The sequence below is a fragment of the Protopterus annectens genome, chromosome 1.part2 (assembly GCF_019279795.1).
Source record: "Protopterus annectens isolate FY-2018-M chromosome 1.part2, PAN1.0, whole genome shotgun sequence".
Taxonomy (NCBI): Eukaryota; Metazoa; Chordata; order Ceratodontiformes; family Protopteridae; genus Protopterus; species Protopterus annectens.
Genome location: NC_056727.1, coordinates 690,223,158 through 690,243,935, shown reverse-complemented (window position 1 = coordinate 690,243,935; position 20,778 = coordinate 690,223,158). Strand labels below are relative to the sequence as shown.

Below are 20,778 nucleotides of genomic sequence, written 5' to 3'. Positions count from 1 at the left end.
GTGGGTAACCTGGACTGCAACAGTGAATACACTCGAACATCTACATTTATGGTAGGTACACAACTGTACTATGTTCATCGTGTTTCACTGTTGCAGTCATTACTCTTGGGTTGAATCTCAAAGCTGAGGATGGGTGGCTGGGCTAAATAGAATTAGGAGAGGCTATGAGGCCCTGCAGGACTGCAGTGGCAAAGCCTGCTCTGGACTTAGAGTAAAGAGGTAAGTGGTAGTGCTTTGTGAAGGTGTGCACTGAACTCCAGGTTGCAGCCTCTAAGATATCTTTGGTTGGTACTCCTCTGAGGAAGGCTGCTGAAGTGGCTGCTGCTCTGGTGGAATGAGGCCTAATGCCCTTAGGCACTGATTTGCCATGTTGAGAATAGCAGAAACGGATGCAATGGCCTATCCATTTAGAAACAGTCTGTTTCGAGATAGCCTTTCCTTGTGATCCTGCAGCATAGGACACTAAAAGTTGCTCAGTCCTTCTGAAAGCTTTAGTTCTGTCCAAGTAGAAGCGTAGCTGCCTGTGTATGTCCAAAGAATGCAGAATTTTCTCACCCTTGTTCTGTGGATTTGGATAAAAGGTAGGCAAGTGAATGGTTTGGTTGAGAGCCACACTGGACACCACCTTAGGCATAAATGTAGGATTTGTCCTCAGAGAAACCCTGTCTGAATGGCTACATTATCCACCATGCTGCCAGATTTAAGGTCCTGAGTTGGCTGTGCAGGATCTAATTGTTTTGTTGGGTCACCAAGTGAGAAATTTGAGGCAATATCCATGCTGGACCTCAGACAAGCTCTTTAGGATTGGGCACCAGTGCTGGCGTGGCCAGTCTGGTGCAATCAGTATCACTTTTGGCTCCTCTCCTCTTGTCTGACATTTAGGAGTACCCTGGGAAGGAGAGGCAGTGGAGGAAAGGCATATACTGTTAGATTTTTCCAGCTGAAGGATAGGACGTCCACTTTCCATGCTTGCTTGTGATAAATCCTTGCACAAAATCTCTGCAACTGGCAGTTGTGAGGGGAGGCAAATAGATCTATGTCTGGGCATCCCCATTTCCTTATTATCATGCTGAAGACTTGTGGATCCAGTTTCCATTCGTGGGGATCCATGAGGTTTCTGCTTAGTTCGTCTGCCAGAGTATTTGTTTTTCCTGGCAGGAATTGTGCTTGCAGGTGAACTTGAAAAGCCACTGCTGTGTCCCATAAGGTCATTGCTTGTCTGCAGAGGGGGTAGGAATGTGTACCTCCCTGCTTGTTTATGTACCACATGACCGTAGTGTTGTCTGTCTTTATCAGTAACTGTCCTGGATGAAGCAGGTCCTTGAAAGCTGTCAAGGCATTTTGAACAGCTAGCATCTCTTTTTGATTGATGTAAAGATGCATCTGGTTTGCAGACCATGTGCTCTGAATACATTTTCCTGCCATATGGGCCCCCCAGGCATAATCTGATGCATCCGTTTGTCAGTGTCTGTCTGGCTGTGGGTAGACTGAATGGCAGACCCTTGTTGTGGTGACAGGCTTCTGCCCACCGTCGGAACTCCTGTTGCAGGCAGGGAATGAGTGCAATTACTGTCTCCAGGCTGTGGCATTGCTGAGTCCAAACACTTTTTAGATACCACTGTAGTTTCCTCATATGCAATCTGGCATATGGAATTAGTAGAATGCAGGATGCCATGAAACCCAAGGCCTGCAGGATTTTCCTCGCAGATAAGTGGGGTTTTGTTGCCAATTTCTTGAAGTAGTCAGATGCTTTTGTTTGTCTGGCGTGAGATAAGCCATCTGGGCAGTTGTATTTAAGCTTGCACCCAGGAATATGATCTCTTGAGAGGGCACTAGTTTTGATTTCTTTTTATTTACTGTGTACCCTAGGCCAATTAGTAATCTTTTTACAAACGCCAGATGCTTTAGAAGAATATCTTTGTTCTCTGCTTGAATTAGGCAGCCGTCCAAGCAGGGATATATTTGAATTTCTTTTTGTCTGCAAAACGCAATTACTGGTGCCAGGCATTTTCTGAAGACCCTGGGAGCAGTAGATAAGCTAAAAGGCAGTGCAGAGAATTGGTAATGCATTGAACCAGCTATGAATCTGAGGTATCTTCTGCAAGACCGTCTGACTGGGACATGTAGGTATGCCTCTTTTAGGTCCAAAGTTATGAGCCAAGCCCTTCTTGCCCAGCATGGGCAGTAGCTGCTGTAGAGTCAACATCTTGAATTTTGGAACTTCCAGAAACATATTTAGTATAGACAAGTCCAGCATTGGTCTCCAGGTTTTGTCCTTTCTGGGTACTAAGAAAAGTCTGGAGTAAAATCCTTGCCCCTGCTCTTGTTGTGGTACTTGCTGAATGGCCCTCATTTCCATGAGGGCTGTAATTTGTTTTTGTGCCTCTGCCCATTGATTGTGTGGTAGGTCTGGCATACCTTTTGACCTTGGTAGAGTGTGAAAATGGAACCTGTAGCCTTGGGACACTATGTTCAGGACCCACTTGTCTTGGGTAACCATGTGCCAATTTGATGAAAAAAGTGCTAGTTTTCCCCCTAAGGGGGCTGCCAAAAGAAAAGTGCTTGGATCTGGTAGAGGAAAGTCATTGTGACGGTTTCCTGTAAGGCTGTGATTTGTCTTCTCCGCTTTTGGAGGTAGGAGCCCCCCATTGTTTAGGCCTGTATGAGCCTTGGGGCTGAGATCTGCCTCTGGGACGCCTGTATCTGCCTCTTTGTGGCCTGTCTGACACTGGAAAGGACCAATTTTTAGAAGGCCAGTTCCTGCTAAACCTAGGTGGCTGTACCTGTAAGAAATCCTTGACTGTCTACATGGATTTTGCTTTATCCTCCATTTTTTTCAACACCTCTTCTGCTTTAGTACCAAAGTATCATGCTGTAATGGTGCATCTAATAATTTTGCTTTAACATGATCAGGCAGATTCTGTTCCATTAACCAAGCATGCCTTCTAATAACAGAACCTGTAACAGCGGCCCTGCAAGAGTCCTCCAGTGAATCATAACCACATTGCAAAGTATGCTTTCCCACTTGTTCAGGTGCATGCAATAAATCCTGCAATTCCTTGTTCTCTGAACATTCAGTATTTGACAACAATTTCTGTTTAAGCAGTGACATTAAATATTGCTGATATTTAAGCAAATGAAACTGACAATTTAAAGCCCTTACAGCCAGGGTAGCAGAAGTGTAGACTTTTTTCCCCCATCTGTCTAGAGCCCTAGAATCCCTATCAGAGGGGACAGGGTTTTTTGTAGTGGAAGCTTTGACCCCTTTGGGACCCCGAGATATAGTTTCTGGGTCAGCAGCGAGGTTTTTATATAGGAATTTATGAGAATCCAGGACCCTGTAGTATCTGCCTGGCTTAGCAGGTGCAGGGGGTAAAGAGTCAGGGGACAGACCGGACTCTGAAAATACATCATCTACAATGTCTAGAACAGGTGGAATAGCAAGGGGTCTGTGTTGAGGAAGTAGCAGAAAGTCCCTGAGCCTTTTCTTAGATTCAGAATAATCCTGGCTCTCCCAGTGGGAATGCTCCCTCATGGTATGCAGGGTTTTCCCAAAAGAATAATCCTCAGGAGGAGAGGCTGAAGGAATGGATTCTTCAGCATCAGAATCCTCATAGGGAAGCATGGAGTAATCCTGTTCAGAAGAGGAATCAGAGGTAACAGAAACCTGATCAGAAGAATCATACTCTGTCTCTTGCCTAGGCCTATTATCAGGAGGGGGGTGGCAGCCCCTGATCAAAGTAATTAGGTCTTAGGCCATTTTGAGCATCTGTTTTTTAGGCATGGAAGTCTGAGCAGGAGAATGCTGTACTTGTTTCTTTGTCTTTAGAGCTGCTTTAGTCTTTGTCTTTGAAGCTGAAGATGGCTTAATATATAGTTGTGTAGGTCTGAAGACACCCTCAGAAGCAGATGCCAGCTCAGCGGCTCCGGACCCATCTGAGGGAATGATTTCCGAGTGTCCAATACCTTGAGTATCCAGAGGCTCAGTCGGCTCCACGTGGGAGTCGGAAGCAGCCTGTGGCTCTGAGGTAGCAGGTGCCAGGGGCTGCGAAAGCCCCTCACTGAGAACCGGCGAACTGGCGACTGGCCTAGCAGAGGCCTCGTCAGTTTTGGACTTCGGATGCCTATCCTTTTCCTTGTCCTTGCGTTTTTTGTAAACTCCGGTTGTCGGCTGGTCCAACGGCATTATATAATTAAATCTTCAGCCAAAGTAACGAAATGCAAAATCAAACCGATGCTTAATAGTGCATTGGTTAAATCTAGCACAAAACCGACAGCTAGCAACGGTGTGATCAGGGCCTAGGCAAGGAATACAGTAAGAGTGAAAATCCTTATGAGGTATTTGCTTCCCACAAGAAATACAATTGTTAACTTTTTCTGACATCGGTCTGGAGCAAGAAAAAAGTTTCCCCAATGGGGTACTTAGCTTTAGTGAAGACTTTGGTTCTGAAATTCAGATTTGAATATCTCAGGAGTCGGCCGACTTTTGCTTCGGGCATGGCACGGCAAGAAAGACTGAAGAAAATGGTGTCAGTTGCATCTTTTATACCCCTGGTGCACTGACGTCAGGGAGGAGGCGACAGCAACCGATGCCGGACCTAGACTTTGGAATTCTGGCCGATTGAGGGTAGCCTGCCAGCAGAATAACCCAAGAGTAATGACTGCAACAGTGAAACACGATGAACATCCATTGGTTACTTGGCTCTCACTCCTGTAACTACTCCCTCTTCCCAGTACCACATAATGAGAAGGAAGTAGACTAGGAAATCCTGGTTACTGCTGGTACAACCCCCAGCTGAGACAGTGTGGCAATCCTGGGATGGAAGCATGAAGTACATTAGGCAGCATTGTTTACGTTAATAGATTCATCTCCTCCCACAACATTCTGATATAACTGCACCTTAGGCTGGATAAGCAATGAAGTGTGGTCTGTGAGGATATTGTCTGTCCAAGGATCTACAGCAGCAGAATTGTGTGTTCTACCATCCTGCTTCCCAGCATAGTGATCTCTCTGAGTCTTGGTATCCATGAGGCTCAATAAGATCTACTTCTAGCATGTCTCTCCCTCACCAGGATGGGCAAGCCCATCATCCCAGCCAGCTGCATCCAACACCAGAGTTATCTGGGTAGTACAGAACACCTTGACTTTATACCACTTTTTAACAGTCCATAACATCCTGTTAACATTACAAATATCCGTCCACATAGATCCCAACTGAAAACCAAATGCACAAGAGGGACCTGTGTGTCCAGGGTGTGTGTGTGTTAGGACCATGCATTTATTTAGGTATGTAGAAAAAGAAAAGGTCCAAAGACTGGATAAACGATTGGTTTACACCTCAAAGCAGTAGCAAAATAAAATAAAACAAACTGACCACGGTTGAATAAGTTCCAAGTTCAAAAGTTCCAAAAAGATAAAGCTTTAATGAGAAATACAGGAGTAAGTGCTTTCGCGATTCAACAACTAATCACTTCTTCAGACGCATTCACATACATCAAGACAATGAATTAAAAAAAAACATATCCAATCAAAGAGCTGTTACTCTGTGATGTCATTACCAATTCATTAAAAACAAAAATATAAATATATTAAACATTTTTTTTGTTAAAAACACATGTTAAAAACAAAAATATAAAAGCTGCTTCATTCAATGTTTCAATGGTCTTGATTTCAAAAAGGGTTTCAAAGGAGCTGCACTATTTAACCCCTGGGGCTTATCTGCCTGTAGTTGCAGAATCCATTTCTGTTCTGCCTCTTCCACTTTATTCTTAATATCCCCCCTCCTCTAATATTTTTGTTAATTTCTATCATCACAAAGTTAAAAACATGCTGTGAATTCTCTGCTTGTACATGTTTCGCCAGAGCACTAGTGTCTTTTTTATTAGCTATATCCCTTAGGTGCTCAAGCACACATTCTTTAAAGCACCTATTGGTTTTGCCTATATAAAATACAAAGCATTTAGTGCAGAAGCTAAAATAAACTAAGTTTTGTGTTTTACAATCTGCATAGAAATTAGTCTCAATGGTGAAAGTTGAGGTAGGGTGCTGGAAGACAGATTTATTATACACATAATTACAAGCCATGCAGTTTCTACAGGGGAATGTTCCTATTCTTTGTGATGATATAGACTGTTTTAAGGTACTTGATTTATAACAAAGCTGTCTTTTTAAAGATTTCTTATTGATAAAAGAAAAATTGGGTTTATCCTCTGGAATATTGTGCAACTCTGGCACTGAGTGCAGAATATTTCAGTTCTTTTCAAAGATCCCATAGAATCTCCTGATGTCACTGGAATAAGTTACTGGGAACCTAATTTTCATATTATTACCACTGTGTGTGATATTTTCTTCTACGGTAACTTCTGAGAAGAATGGTTTACCTCTATTGCCTCGTTTCTCATTCATATTCGTAATACTACTATCAATGTCTCTGTTACTATAGCCTCTGTCCTTAAATTCTTTTGTTAGTAATGATATTGTATTATTTAGGCCTTCATTAGTATTATGTAGGTGACAAACAAAAAATTTTTTAATATATTTATATTTTTGTTCTAAATGAATTGGTAATGACATCACAGAGTAACAGCTCTTTGACTGGATATGTTTTGTTTTAAATTCATTGTCTTGATGTATGTGAATGAGTCTGAAGAAGCGATTAGTTGTTGAATCGCAAAAGCGCTTACTCCTGTATTTCTCATTAAAGCTTTATCTTTTTTGGAACTTTTGAACATGGAACTTATTCAGCCGTGGTCAGTTTGTTTTATTTTGCTAATTTTTTTAGGTATCACTGAATTTTTCTCGCATGCAACCTGGCTATAGGAAGCACTGGTACAGTTGCTACCATGAATCCTAGTGCTCTGAGGATTTCCCTGGCCTAACAAGCTTGGCGAGATGTTAGGGACCAGCGGCAAGTTATGAGGCTCTGCACCTTCTTCCGGGGCAAGAAGGCCTGCAATGTTTTTGTGTCTTGTCTGCAACCCAAGAACACTAGGTCTGGAATGGGGTGAAGGGAACACTTTTTTGAAAATGACAGTGTATCCCAGCTGCATGAAGAGGGTGAGACTGAACTTGAGATCCTGTAGTAAGACCCGAGGTGAAGAGGCCTGGATTGGCAGATCGAAGGCTGTACTTTGTGACGACTCTGGTGGCTGCAGAAAGTCTAAAAGAAAAAGCAGTAAACTGAAAATGTGATGGGCCAGTAGAGAATCTCAGGAATTTTATGCAAGAAGGGAATATGGGGATATGCATGTACAGATCCTTCAAATCCAAAGATACTAGGAATGTCTATGGAAGGATAAATGGGAGAAGGGTCTGAAGAGTGCGCATTTTGAAAGAGGGCACCCTCAAGGAAGGTGTTAAGCTGGGGGAGATCTACATGGGTCTCCACTGTCCTTTTCCTGGTACCAGAAACAGTCTGTAGTAGAATTCTCATTTCACAAACTGAGGAGAACCTGGTTCTACAGCACCTTGGGACTGTAGTTACCAAAGGATGACAGGGAGAGGCTTTAACTGGTTGTGGGGCAGAGGTGGAATGCCTTTTGAAGAGAGGTAGTTGTTTCCAGGACAAGCTGCAACATTCTGAAGATGGTGAATACCCACTTGTCTGTGGCAGTCTTTTCCCAATTTGTAATGGAAAGACAAGAATCTTTCTGAAATGGGAAGGACAGGATCATGGTGCAGGGGGAAGGGGTTGGCAAGATAGTCACAGACTTATCGGTGGAGGAAGGCCTCCCAGATCCAGAGTCCCTTTCAGTTTTTTCTGGAAACCTTTTTCTGGGTGCCTTTTTGTGTTTCTAAGGAGGCCTATATTTCCTTCTAACAAAGGAAGTGGGCTTGGCTGGGTAATTCCTCTGGTACCTGGGCACAGAGGTAAGTAGCATCAGTCTGTAGTCCCTTCACAGGTTTAACTTGCTCTTGTAAGGTTTTCAATAACTAGCTGCCTGTGGTCCTAACAAAGGGTGCCCCCTGTCAAGAGGAGAATCTGGGAGTTTAGCCTTGAAATCTTCTGGCAGGAGCTTGTTATGCAACCAGGCCCATCCCTGAATGACTGTAGCAGTAGCAGCTGCTCTGGAAGAGGCTTTAACAGTGTCAAAGCTGCATTTTACACAACACTCAGCCAGCTGAGTGGTGTGACTTACCAAGAATAAAATTTGTTTCTTGGAGTCTATAACTGACATGTCAGATGCAGCCTTGTTCAGATTATTCAGAATAGATAGAGGTCTTTTGGTCATCTGGGTCTGAAAATTAAAGGCACTAAAGGCCAGCATAGAAGTATAGACCTCCCCCCGTCCCCTTCTATAGCCCTGCTGTCCTTGTCTGATGGCAGGGCATTAGCATTTGGCAGTAGCTTTGAATGTTAGTCTGAGAACAAGTAAACAGTTGAAGGGTCAGCTACAGGATTCCTAAAATGGAACTCAAGTTCATCTGGAACCTTGTAGAATCTGTCTGGCCTTTTAAGAACTGGGAGCCGACAGCCAATAGCTGTGGATGTGGATGAGAATGCAAAGGCATCCAAAAAAGACCTATAAAACAGGAGGTGCATGGGAAGAGGCTGGAATGCCCACTTCTAAAAAACTGTAGTATCTTTTGGGCATCACAGATTTGCAGACTCCCACTAAAGATATTTCACCACATTTATAATGGTATCTCTGAAGGACATCTCTTCCACAGTGGAATCAGGAGACAGGAAATCCTCATCATCAGAGTGCACCTGGCCAGGAGAGTGACTGAGAGGAGTAAGCTAAGGAATGGTCATCAGAACCATAGGCATCCTCATAAGAAGATTCTACAGTACCCTTGTGTGGAGTGGGTGGAACATAACAAAGGTGGTTTAAGAGCCATAACAGCCTTGAACAGGCTCTGAGAAAAGTCTATCCTTTCCTTCTCCTTATAAGGGGAGAAGAGGAAACATGCCTAATCTTTTGTCGCTTTTTCTTTAGGGTAATGTCACCCCAAAACAAACAGAGAGGCTCCACCTCTGATATACTTAATTTTTCCAGGCATCTCTTCCCGTAATAAAATTTGCAGAAGGCCTTCTGGTGCAGCTGAGATATGTGGCTCCCCCTTCTCAATTGCAAAAGCCACCTTTTCAGACATGTGGTCCTCAGACTCCATTCAAGCCTCCAATGGAATGGTGATATTGGACATCTAAAGTAGGGTCAGATATATCGTGGGCTGTGCAACCACAGTGGGTATATGTCAGAATCAGACTGGGCAGATGGCATCTTAGGCCCATGCAGTCTGAATTTTTTCTTAGGAGCAAAGGGTATGTCTTAGACTGGGCCAAATTCTTCAGTCGTTTATTCTCTAAGAATGTAGTAAATGAAGACAAATGAGAATCCAAAGTCTTGGGTACAAAAGACTAGCAAATGGAACACTATTTGCAGTTGTGTTCTGTGCTTAAGAAGAAAGGCCACTGGGCATGGAGGTCACGGTAGGGTATCTGCCTACCACACTCGCACCTGCCTTCCTAGCTGATATCCAACAAAATCACAGCAAAGCAGTTTAAACAAGAAGAAATGTTTCCCAACAGGGCACTTACCAGAGTCTGAGAAGGCATATGATATAAAAAGACCATACAAAGATTAGACTGATAGGTGGGAGACATGCATTTGGGCTGATGTCGAGATAGTGTGAGGATTTATGCTCATATGTCTGCTTAGATAACCCTACACTTATGAGTTCATACATAGTACTATGCTACTGGGAGGGTTTAGGCTTTGGTATCCTGGATGGACATCAGCTGTGAAAACTCCAACTGCTTGGAATACTACAAGAGTGACTTCAGTAAGTACATAGGTTCATGGGTATGTGTACTAGGCTAATGTCCCTGGAGCCTTTACAAGCCTAGCCCATAGAACTGACCTGGCATCGTGCCACCCAACGTTGGTTTCCAGTGCCTCTATCGAGTAGAGCCACTGGCATGATTCCCGGGGTGAACTTTCTATTTCCCATTCACTCATCAAGATTTCTCTTGAAAATGGCCAGTGAGGTGCTCTGCTTGACATGTATGGGAAGTCTCTGGGTTATGAACCTCTCTCTCCAGCATGTTCTGTTGATTGTGGTAATGAGGTTGAGGTCTCTGGAGTGTGTGGTGCGGAGAGATTGGGATTTCTTTAGATGTAGCATTTCTAACAGAGCTGGGTCAGACATAGCTTTGTAAGTCAAGTAGAGATCGCCTCTTAGTAGATGATATGAGACAGAGAACAATATTAGACATCTGGACTGAATATGGATGTTTCCTACATGCAGAAATGAGTGATGGCTACTTTATAGCATTAAGATTTCAAATAAACTGAAAAATGGAATAGCTACATTGTTCTAACTTATACAGAGGTAGTTCGAGAAGAATATTGCTACTACTCTGCTCTTAAAGTTAGAAGGTCATGAAGAAATACTACCATCAAGAGTTTTGGTTAAGGCTAAGATATCTAGCTGGTAATGTCAAGCCATGAGTTAATGTCAGTTATCCTATTACATACACTTTCTGCAGTTATGCAGGATATTTTTAGGACTAGGATTGACAGCCATGGGCTCTTTTAGACAATATTTTTTATCTAATTGCTGCCCTTCCACCTGTCAATCAACCCCCCTCCAAAATAAAAATATGCACTGTAATGCTGGGAGGACATGCAGGCAGCCAAGAAGGTGCATTGTGCTCTAGAGACTATCCTGGCACTGAGAGCTTCTTCTGTGTTATAGCCCAATACCTTCCCAGGTGGTGATGCAAGTACCTTCATCACTACAAGGGCAACACGTGCGTCCCCTTTTACTTAATCCTCCATATGCGCTGATATGAGCTACTATCACCATCTAGGTCAGTCATGCCCATGTCCTCCCAGCCCAATCTTCCTGCATCATTACAGGCCTCCTCTCCACCTAAAGCTCTGTCATCAGAGAAGTGTTGACAACCAGGCAGGTATCAATTCCTTCACCCCCAGGATGGGAATGTCCAATCCTTCCTTACTGCCTGTTCCATTAGGTTGCTATTTCTGAAATGATAATGGGTATCTGGCCCTAGTCCGGGTTCTATGTCACTAGCAGTATGCTAATACAGGAAAGTTAAGTATACATACTTGTTTTAATGGTACAGAAGTTTAAAATATGTTGAGATATTTTTTTGAGCTTCGTTGCTGTGACTGTAGATATCTGTGTTTAACAGTCTGCTATGGATGACTTGTATGACGGTGGAAATATGATGTTTTTGTGTGCTTAATGTGATTCACAGTGTCAGTCAGACGTGTGCAAAGTTCTACTGGTATTGTAATAGTTTGTTAGGATAATTAGAAAAGTGAGGATTACTACTGTGTAGTCATAAATAGAGGATCTCTTGGTAAATTGAAGAGAATGATACAGTAGACATACAATTTAAAAATACACATGTTTTATAGTAAGCAATGCATGTGGTGCCTTTTTTTTTTTTAGCTGGGAAGAAAACTAATAGTATCTACTGAAGGAAACAGTGCAATTATTATGGTACTCTCTTTTTGTCATCAACCTCTGAAGTTCAGAGGTAATGCAAGTAAAAACTCACTTTTGTTTTCGGCCAAAGTAATTAACTGGCATTACTGTCTGAAAATTAGGGGGTGCCACGGTGGTGCAGCAGTTAGCATTGCCGCCTCACAGCAAGAGGTTCTCCGGTTCGATTCTCGGCTGGGGTGTCTTCTGTGTGGAGTCTGCATGTTCTCGCTGTGGTGGCGTGGGTTTCCTCCGGGTGCTCCGGTTTCCTCCCACATCCCAAAGACATGCTGTAGGTGGACTGGACACTCTAAATTGGCCCTAGGCATGAGTGTGTGTGCCTTTCATGGAAGGTTGGGCATTAGGCTGGCAACGCGACACTGTAAAAAACTCCGCTGCCAATCATGAGCGGACAGGTGATCTGCTGTGGCAACCCCTAACTGGGAAAAGCCGAAAGAAGAAGATGACTGTCTGAAAATTAGGCTTTATAAATAACAGTTTAAATGCAGGACTTACAGATGTTTGACTGAATGCACAAATGTGTATACTAGTGCTATTTAGTGAAGCAAAACACAATTTCAAGACAGAAAATGGTGAGGCTCAATGAAAGGGCTGCTGGGGGAAAGCAGTACTACTGATTAAAGATGGCTGTGCACAAGGCAGGATGACTAAAAAATTGCTTTAGTAGGACTTGGTGCCTAGAGTCACAGCAGGAAGACAGTTGCCTGCTACACTGTGCCTGTAAAACTGAAATTTATTGCTGTTTTTACTGTTTAGCAAACCTTTTTGTTGTTTCTACTGCAAGTATTTACTGGTATTGTTTCACTGTTTTAAAGCTATCTATTCTACTTGCTCTGGTTTTCCCACCAAGCAGTACTTACTTAATTGATCTGTTAACTGTTTAAATCATTTGTTAGAGCCTCCTGGGTTATTTTCTGTTGTTTTAAACATTTTTTGTATCTCATTGTTATTGTTCTGTTGTATTAAATATCCTCTCGAGATTCCTGCTGAAACTAGGGTGGCTAGTAGCAGTAGCATAGTCCAGATCCAGGCCTGTTGCTTCTGGAACTGTTTGTAGTGGTATGTTTGTTCTGAACACATTTTCCAGGCCATCTTGGATTGAAAGGGGCCTCTCTGCCATTTTGCGACAGAACTGTGCTTAAGTGGCATTTGGCTGGTAAAGGGAAGCCAGCCTAGGGCTTGGAATAAGCATCCTCATTGGTCCGTTTCAGTTTTGTTAGAGTGGGTATTCTTTTTTCAAGTATTAGCTTCTGATATTTAGGACCTGCATCTGAGGAGTTTTCTGCTTGTTTGCATGTTGTGCAGCACTGCGCATTACCGCACAATTGTATGCTAAAGCCAGACAGTTAATTTCAACAAATCTTCTCTTAAAGCCCACACAGAAATATCCATCCGTCGAGCTACTCCATGATCATTTTTGAAAAGCCACCCCAACTGACAAAAGTCTTCAACCTAGCATTATGAACAGTTGGACTACCCTTGTTTCTCCTGCCAACCCTTGTTGACTTGAGTCTCTTGAGGCAGTGTAGCAATTGCCTCATGTACACAGACAACCCTCTACTAATAACAGTCTAGTACAGAGTGTGAGAGATGTATTTACACCAAGAATCCAGAATCCATGCTCTCTCTCTCTCTCTCTCACTTGAAATAACAGGAGAAGGCTGTCAACTCACCTGTCACTACATATTCACATAGTACCACTACTTTATACATATATAGTAAGCATCAAACATGCAAGCCCACATATGCGGAGGTTCTCTTGAAAAACTTACCGAAACACCAGAGACTTCCAAAACACTAGTGTGATACAGCTAACAGTCTTCACAGCACCCATACACACAATACCACCAGTGTCTCACCCACTGAGCCCAGAAGGCATAACACTCAAAAACAAGTTTTCTTTTCACTGGACTGTCAATAGTGACACACATGATGTTCCACTCACTAAGATGGACAAGGAGAAAGTCACAGTCAGCTGCCTGTTCAGTGTCAGGCTTCGCGAAATCATGCCTTAAGTCTCTCAGCAACAAGCACTGTTATGGCTCTATCTTAGTTCATGTTGGTGTTAATGACCCGAGACATACCTCACTGGATTATGTGAAGAGAGACATGGTCAAGCTCTCTCAGTATGTGTCCCAGGCAGGTATGTCCCTAGTCTTGAGAAGCATACTACCCCCTCACCTACAATGATGCCACAGTATAAACAAAACATGATTGATTTCAATAATCGGCTTAGTTTTTGGTGTCATTCAAAGGGGATTCAGTTCCTGTCTGCTTGGGAAGCCATGGTCGACAAACCTCGCTGCTTTGCCCGAGACAGTTTTCACCTGGCACCCCTAGGCTTTTGGCTGGTAGCAAGCACTCTTGCCTCCCCCATAGTGCCTTCTTTAGGCAAGGTCCCAAAAACAACATTACCAATGTGAAATTAACCAATCAGAACAAAACAAGGGTCATGCTTCTAAATGCTAGCAGCTTAAACCAAAAAATGCACTCCCTGTAAGCACTTCTGTCACTAGAAAATGTAGATGTCTGTGGAGTCACAGAAACTGCCTTCCACACCTATAGACTGCAAAATGAACATGTGAATAGCAAAGGAGGCAGTGTTTCAATCTATACTGGAGATAAATTCACCTCACGTCTAGTTAGACTGGACAACTCCATGGAGTTACTTCAGGTCCAGGTATTGTGGGTAAGACCCCCATTCAAGTCCCTGCCAGTTATAGATCCCCCTGCATGGGTCACGACACCCACGAAGCCTACTTAACCAAACTAAAGACAATCCAAATTGTAATGAAAACACTGGTTATGAGGGATTTCAATTATCCCACCATCAAATGGGAAACCTATTCTGGCCCAAACTTATTAGTGCAAAAGTTCCTTGACTTTGCGAATTCAAATGCCCTGGAACAAATTGTTCATACCCTAACAAAAGGAGCAAACATTGTAGATCTGGTTCTCACCAACATGTCAAACAGGTGGACTGCTGCAACTGTTGGACCCTCATTAGTTAAAATTGACCACAAATCAGTCACATCTGAACTGACACGAACACCAGAACTCATAAAGGGTGAATTCAGACTAAAAAACTTCACCAAGGCAAACTATTCCCTCCTTGGTGAAGGTATTAATGCATTCCAAGCCCCACCCCCCAAGCTGAAACTGGTAACTACGCCAAAGCTTACACTAAAGCCCTGTACAATCACTTGCATTAAGCGTACAAACTCCGGTGTACCAGACAGAATCAAAGCTAGAACCCCAAGTAAACGTAGGCTGCCATGATGGACTTCTAGCACCAACAAACTCTACAATAAATGCAAAACGTTGCTGCCCAAGAAAACAAAGACAAGGATCCAACAATGGAAAAGCACCACCTTCAGCCTTAACAGGTAAATAAGACAACTTGTCAAACCCTCCAAGAGTTTTTTTGAGAGAAACCTAGCAATTACTGCCAAGGATAACCACAAGGCCCTTTACACTATGTACGTAACCTAAAAGGTACACCCAAGCATGTGCAGAACTGGTGGCCAACAGTATCTCACACACTGATCCCACAGACATAGCAAACTTGCTAGTGGATAAGTTTGGTGAAAATTTCACTCCCTTATCCCCTCCTAACTTACAACAAACCCTCCCCAAACTTCCACCTCAGCTTACATATCTGAATGATTAGGTCCTCAAAACCCCGTCCAAGGCAAAGAACACAGCCTCTATGGGAACAGATGACATCCCAGGCAGTCTTCTAAACAGTAACAAAAAAACAAATAGAAGACAAAATGGCCCCAAACGTTAACCAGTAACATAAAAAAGCTGCTCAGGAGAACACAAACAGGATGAGAAAACAACCACTTTAATAAAACAAAAAATCATAACATAAACACTTGAAATACAGCTCACATTTTCATCCAAACAGTAGTAGACTTCATCAAATGAACAAAGTACAATTGAAATCCAGCTTTAAATAGTGTCACAATGTAGAACAACCAAAGTCCACAAGCCATTTAAAATGGTAAAAGCCCCTAAAAATATAAGCAATTACACTCATTCTTAATGCCAGAATGAATGTTAAAAATGTGTAAATATATGAAAAAACATTTAAAAAAAACAATGTAAAAAGCTTTGTATAAAAATGCTTTGTATAAAACAATCTAATAGAGGCAATGAGAAATGTTTTTGTGAATGAAAATTATATCTAAATTTAGTCAACACCACCATCTACTGGCCAACCTTATTAAAACCACTTCAGATAAGGTAAGAATGGAGAAAATAGTTATAAAATCCAATTTTAAGGGGGATAAAAAAACTTCTATCAAAGTATATCACAATTTAAAACTCAGTTAAGAAGTTGTCCAAAAAAAATTAGTATTGCCCAAAATTACTTAAATGTTAAAACAAAGAAATAGCAAAGTATGAAAATGTCATAAGGAGGTGTCAAAGGGGGTATTATAACTTGGCAGCTCTCAGTTTTAGTAGGAGGGCAATACAAATATTCTCATTTAAACCAGGGAGTTTTCTGTCATCCAAAGTCACCTGCCAGAATAATTCCCTACACTCCAACCACGTCTCCCATGGTCCACCCCTAATATCAAATGGAACATTTTCAAGTACAAAGAATAGAAACATAGGTTCATTAAACCTCAAAGTGTGCTTATAAAGGGCAATCTTGTCATTTAGGGTCTGTCTTAATATCATAATAGTGCTCATAAATGCATATTTTCAGTTTTCGCTCAGTTTTCCCTATGTAAAATGCTCCACAGGGATAACAAATTGCTAGGTAAGCTACTCCTGTGGTGTTACAGTAGTTGTACATTGTTCCAGTGACTACCCTATCCCTACTCACAAGTCGCACACTCTTGTGTATAATATAGTCACACTGCGGGCATACCCCACATCTGAATGTTCCCTTTCTTTTGTTGTAACCTCCTATTTTGGGCAATTTTTCACCTTCCAACAAGTCCTTAAGGTTCCTACCCTTCCGAAATATAACTGAAAGGTTCCATGTCGAAAATGGTCCTGTCTGTTAGGTCCATAAATCTCTCCCATTCCTTTTTGATTATGCTGTTTACGGTACCAGAATCAGCATTATATTCCATAATGAAAGCTCTATTTAACTGACCAGGCTCCTGTGTGATATTGTCGCTTTTCCTAAGGGAAACCCTGTTCCCTAATAGAGGGAAACATTTTTATTTCCTAAATTTTATTTCAGATCTGATCTCTTTCAATAACTGGGGTGGGTAACCTCTCTCAATAAACAACTCACCCAGATAGTCACATTCAAGCTCAAAGTAAAAATCCATACGGGTCATCACCCAGATAGTCACATTCAAGCTCAAAGTAAAAATCCATACGGGTCATCCTACTCATACAAATGTATTCACCTCTAACAATACTCTTTTTCTGAAAAAAAGAATGTGCACTTCCAAAGTGCAGATAAGAATTGGAAAATGTTTCCTTTCAGAAATCTTTGGATTTAACTCCAGGATTAGTTTTTTCTTGGGTGACATCTGGAAAGTTTATCATGTCATATGAAACCGTACTTTTAAATCATAAAAATTCCACAGTGGATTCAATACAATCTAAAAATTCTTGGAGTTTACTTTCGGTTGTTGTTGTTGTCTTTTGGCTTTTCCCTGTTAGGGGTCGCCACAGCGGAACTCCGGTCCGCTAATGATTGGCAGTAGACTATCACAAGAGCCAAGGTGCCAGCTCAACGTTCAACCTTCAACAAAGGCACGCCCATTTACGCATGTCTTTCAAACATCCACCCAACCGCGGGGAGGACATGCAGACTCCACACAGAAGGCACTCCCCACACTCCAGCCGAGAATCGAATGGGAGAACCTCTTACTGTGAGACAATGCTACCGCTGCACCACCGCGGAGTTAACTTTCGGTATCCACCCAAAATAGAAGTATATCGTCAAAGAACCTTCTATAATGTGACCAACATGACATGAACCTCGAACCAAGAACACATTTTTTCTCCCACCAAGCCAACACAATATTGGCATATGTGGGAGCTCAGTTTACACCCATGGCTACCCCTTAACCTGGTGGAAAAATTCCCCTCCAAAAAATATGAAGGTTTTTTTTTTTTTTTTTTTTTTTTTTTAGAACAAGTTCCATTTGGTACAAAACTACCAGCAAGTCATTTGTTGAAATACTGACTTTATCAACTAAAGTAGCCTCTAGCCATTCCAAACCTGTCTCGTGGGGGAGCACTGAGGAGAGATCTTTGATATCCACAGTAACAAAAATAACCTTCTCATAACTCTACTTCCTCACCTCGGCAGGAGCAAGGGAGGAGGGACGATATAAGCGAAACTAGAAAGTTAACTGGTCAGCTTTCTCAACTTGTGGATCTTTTGACACTGATTGGTCTATCTTTGGCCTCAATGTTTGGCACAGGCTTTCCACTGGGGAACCAGGAAGCTCTATGTGGTGGAACAAGTGGAAACAGTGTTTTCAATGACTGCAATTGGATTGGTGAGCAACAGATACAAACAGACTTGCACACCAACACAGATAACATCAGGAACAATTTGGAGAGTCAAGATATTGGCTTTCCGAGAATTTTTTCTTCCAATTCCAGTACGGTGGAAGTACATGAAGACGCAGTTACTGGGGAAGTGAGACCCGGGGCCTTAGCAAGGTGACTGTTATTTTTCTAATATTATTTTTAACAATGGAAATAGTGCTAGGAAGGACTTCAAATGTTCAACTTAATGAGAAGCAGTATTTTAATTTTGACACTATAACAGTACCACATGGGACAGTGGTTGAGCCTGACACATACAACTGTCTTAATAAACTTACTGACTTACTAGGGAAGTACAAGTTGATGACAATTGACAATGAAAATTTGTGAGAATGTTTAAATAGGAAAATTGTTCCAAAGGGGCTGAGGGTATGCAAATACCCAGACAACATTGTTATGGGCTCTGAACTGCATAATAAATTACCTGAAGTATTTAACAGATGTGGTCTTGATATTGTCAACGTGGTTATCAAGCAAAATTAAGTTATGGCTGATTTACACACTTGCATTGAGCAACTTAACAAACAAGTGACCACTGACCTTATGTACACCACTGAATCGGAAAAGATGAAGTACTTAGCCATTATGGACAAACTTGATGAGAAATGTTCTGTGATTATTAATAAGATCAAAAAATTGGATAGACATATTCTGGAATAAAAAAAAAAAAAGGATGTCACCCCAAGCCCAATAATAATAGAGGGGCGGGTTATGTACCTGATCAAGTTCAAGATGAGAATTTTGGGATCAATCAATGTGATAATTTGGGGAACAACACTAGGCAAGAGAATCCCTTGGACTCTTTGGAGGACCCTTTAGAATACCCTCCCCCTTCGCAGGTCCGAGAGAATAAAGAATCAAACTGCCACCCATTACTACCAGACTTACTTCTGAGAGGGAAAACGAGGGGGAGACGTGACAGAGGGAGGTTTTGAAACCACCCATTAATTTAATAATGAATGACAACTGTAGACATACTTATAACTTTAACATTTTCAATAACACTGCCATTGAACTGACTACTGATTATTTAACCTTTTTTCAAAGGGGTTTAAATTTATTCCCAATAGAAAATGTGACATTACCAGGTCAATCTTAGACCTTAAATTATTTGTGAGAAAGATTAACTTGGAGTTGATGTTTCAAGGATCAGGTAGGGTTATTGATTCAGGTACTATAAAATGTAGAAGTGGTTCAACCCGCTGCTTCATCCACAACTAAAAAACTTTGAACAGGTGGTGGAGAAGGAAATTCTGAAAAAAATTCCTAACAATAAAAATTTTAACCTTGGATTTAAAGAATGAAAGATTTTGAAAGATCTCTAGTCAGATAGAAACATTTGAGTGATGAAACCCAACCAGGGAGGGGGGGGGGGGTAGTACTTATGGACAGTCTCATTTATGAAGCCAAGATGTTGGATATTTTAGGTGACACCAACATGTACACAAGAGTATCCAAAAATGAAATTAGTGTGGCTTACTAAAAAATCGACTTAGCCCTGAGTGACCTACTCCTTGAGGGGTTAATTGACCTGAACATTTACAATTATTTGACCAACACTAGGCCTAGGATTCCAACCATTTTCGGCATCCCAAAGGTACACAAGGACCAAAACAACCCCCCAACTGAGGCTGATTGTTGCAGTAGAGGGGTCTAAAACAGCCCCACTTGCCAAGTTTTTAGACAACAAGCTAAAATTATTATGGGGGACTGAGAATGAGATTCTTAAGGATTCAAGGGACTTTCTAAAGTGGATAGATGCTAATCAGAGTTACGAGAAGGTTCATTTTGTTACTGTGGATATCAATGATCTCTTCTCAGTGATCCTCCATGAGATAGGTTTGGAATAGCTAGAGGCTGCTTTAGTTGATAAAGTTAATATTTCAACAAATGACTTACAGGTAGTTCTGTTTCAGATGGAACTTGGTCTAAAAAACAACTTCATATTTTTTGGAGGGGAATTTTTCCACCAGATTAAGGGGGTGGCCATGGGTGCAAACTGCACCCCCACACATGCCAATATTGTGTTGGCTTGGTGGGAGAAAAAAATGTGCTCTTGGTTCAAGTCATGTTGGTTACATTATAGAAGGTTCCTAGAAGAAATACGTCTATTTTGGGTGGATAGAAAAAGTAAACTCCAAGAATTTTTAGATTTTATTGAATCCACTACAGAATTTTTTCGATTTACCAGTACGGTTTCATATGACAAGATACACTTTCTAGATGTCATCCTAGAAAAAACTAATCCTGGAGTTAAATCCAAAGTTTTCCAAAAGGAAACATTTTCCAATTCTCATTTGCACTTTGGAAGTGTATATCCTTTTTCTCAGAAAAAGAATATTGATAGAGGTGAAGACATTCGGGTGAGTAGGATGACCTCTATGGATTTTGACTTTGAGCATGAATGTGACTACCTGGGTGAGTTGTTTATTGAGAAAGGTTATGCACCCCAATTATTGAAAGAGATCAGATCTGACATAACAAAATTTAGGAAAGAAACATTTTTCCCTCTACTAGGGAACAGGGCTTCCCTTATGAAAAATAACCATATCACACGGGAGCCTGCTCAGTTCAATACAGCTTTCATTATAGAATAGAATGCTGATTTTGGTACCGTGAACAGCATAATAAAAAAGGAATGGGAGAGATTTAAAGACCTAACAGACCTAACCATTTTCGACAAGGAACCTTTGAAGGTTATACTTAGGAAGGGTAGGAACCATAAGGACTTGTTGGAAGGTGAAAAATTGCCCAAAATAAGAGGT

General features: G+C 41.7%; 1 protein-coding gene across 8 annotated transcripts in view; it reads right to left on the bottom strand.

Annotated features, from left to right (window-relative positions):
* The window catches only part of BIRC6 (baculoviral IAP repeat containing 6), a 4,524,268-nt gene that overhangs the window by 3,506,754 nt on the left and 996,736 nt on the right, over positions 1-20,778 (bottom strand). The window lies entirely within an intron of this gene.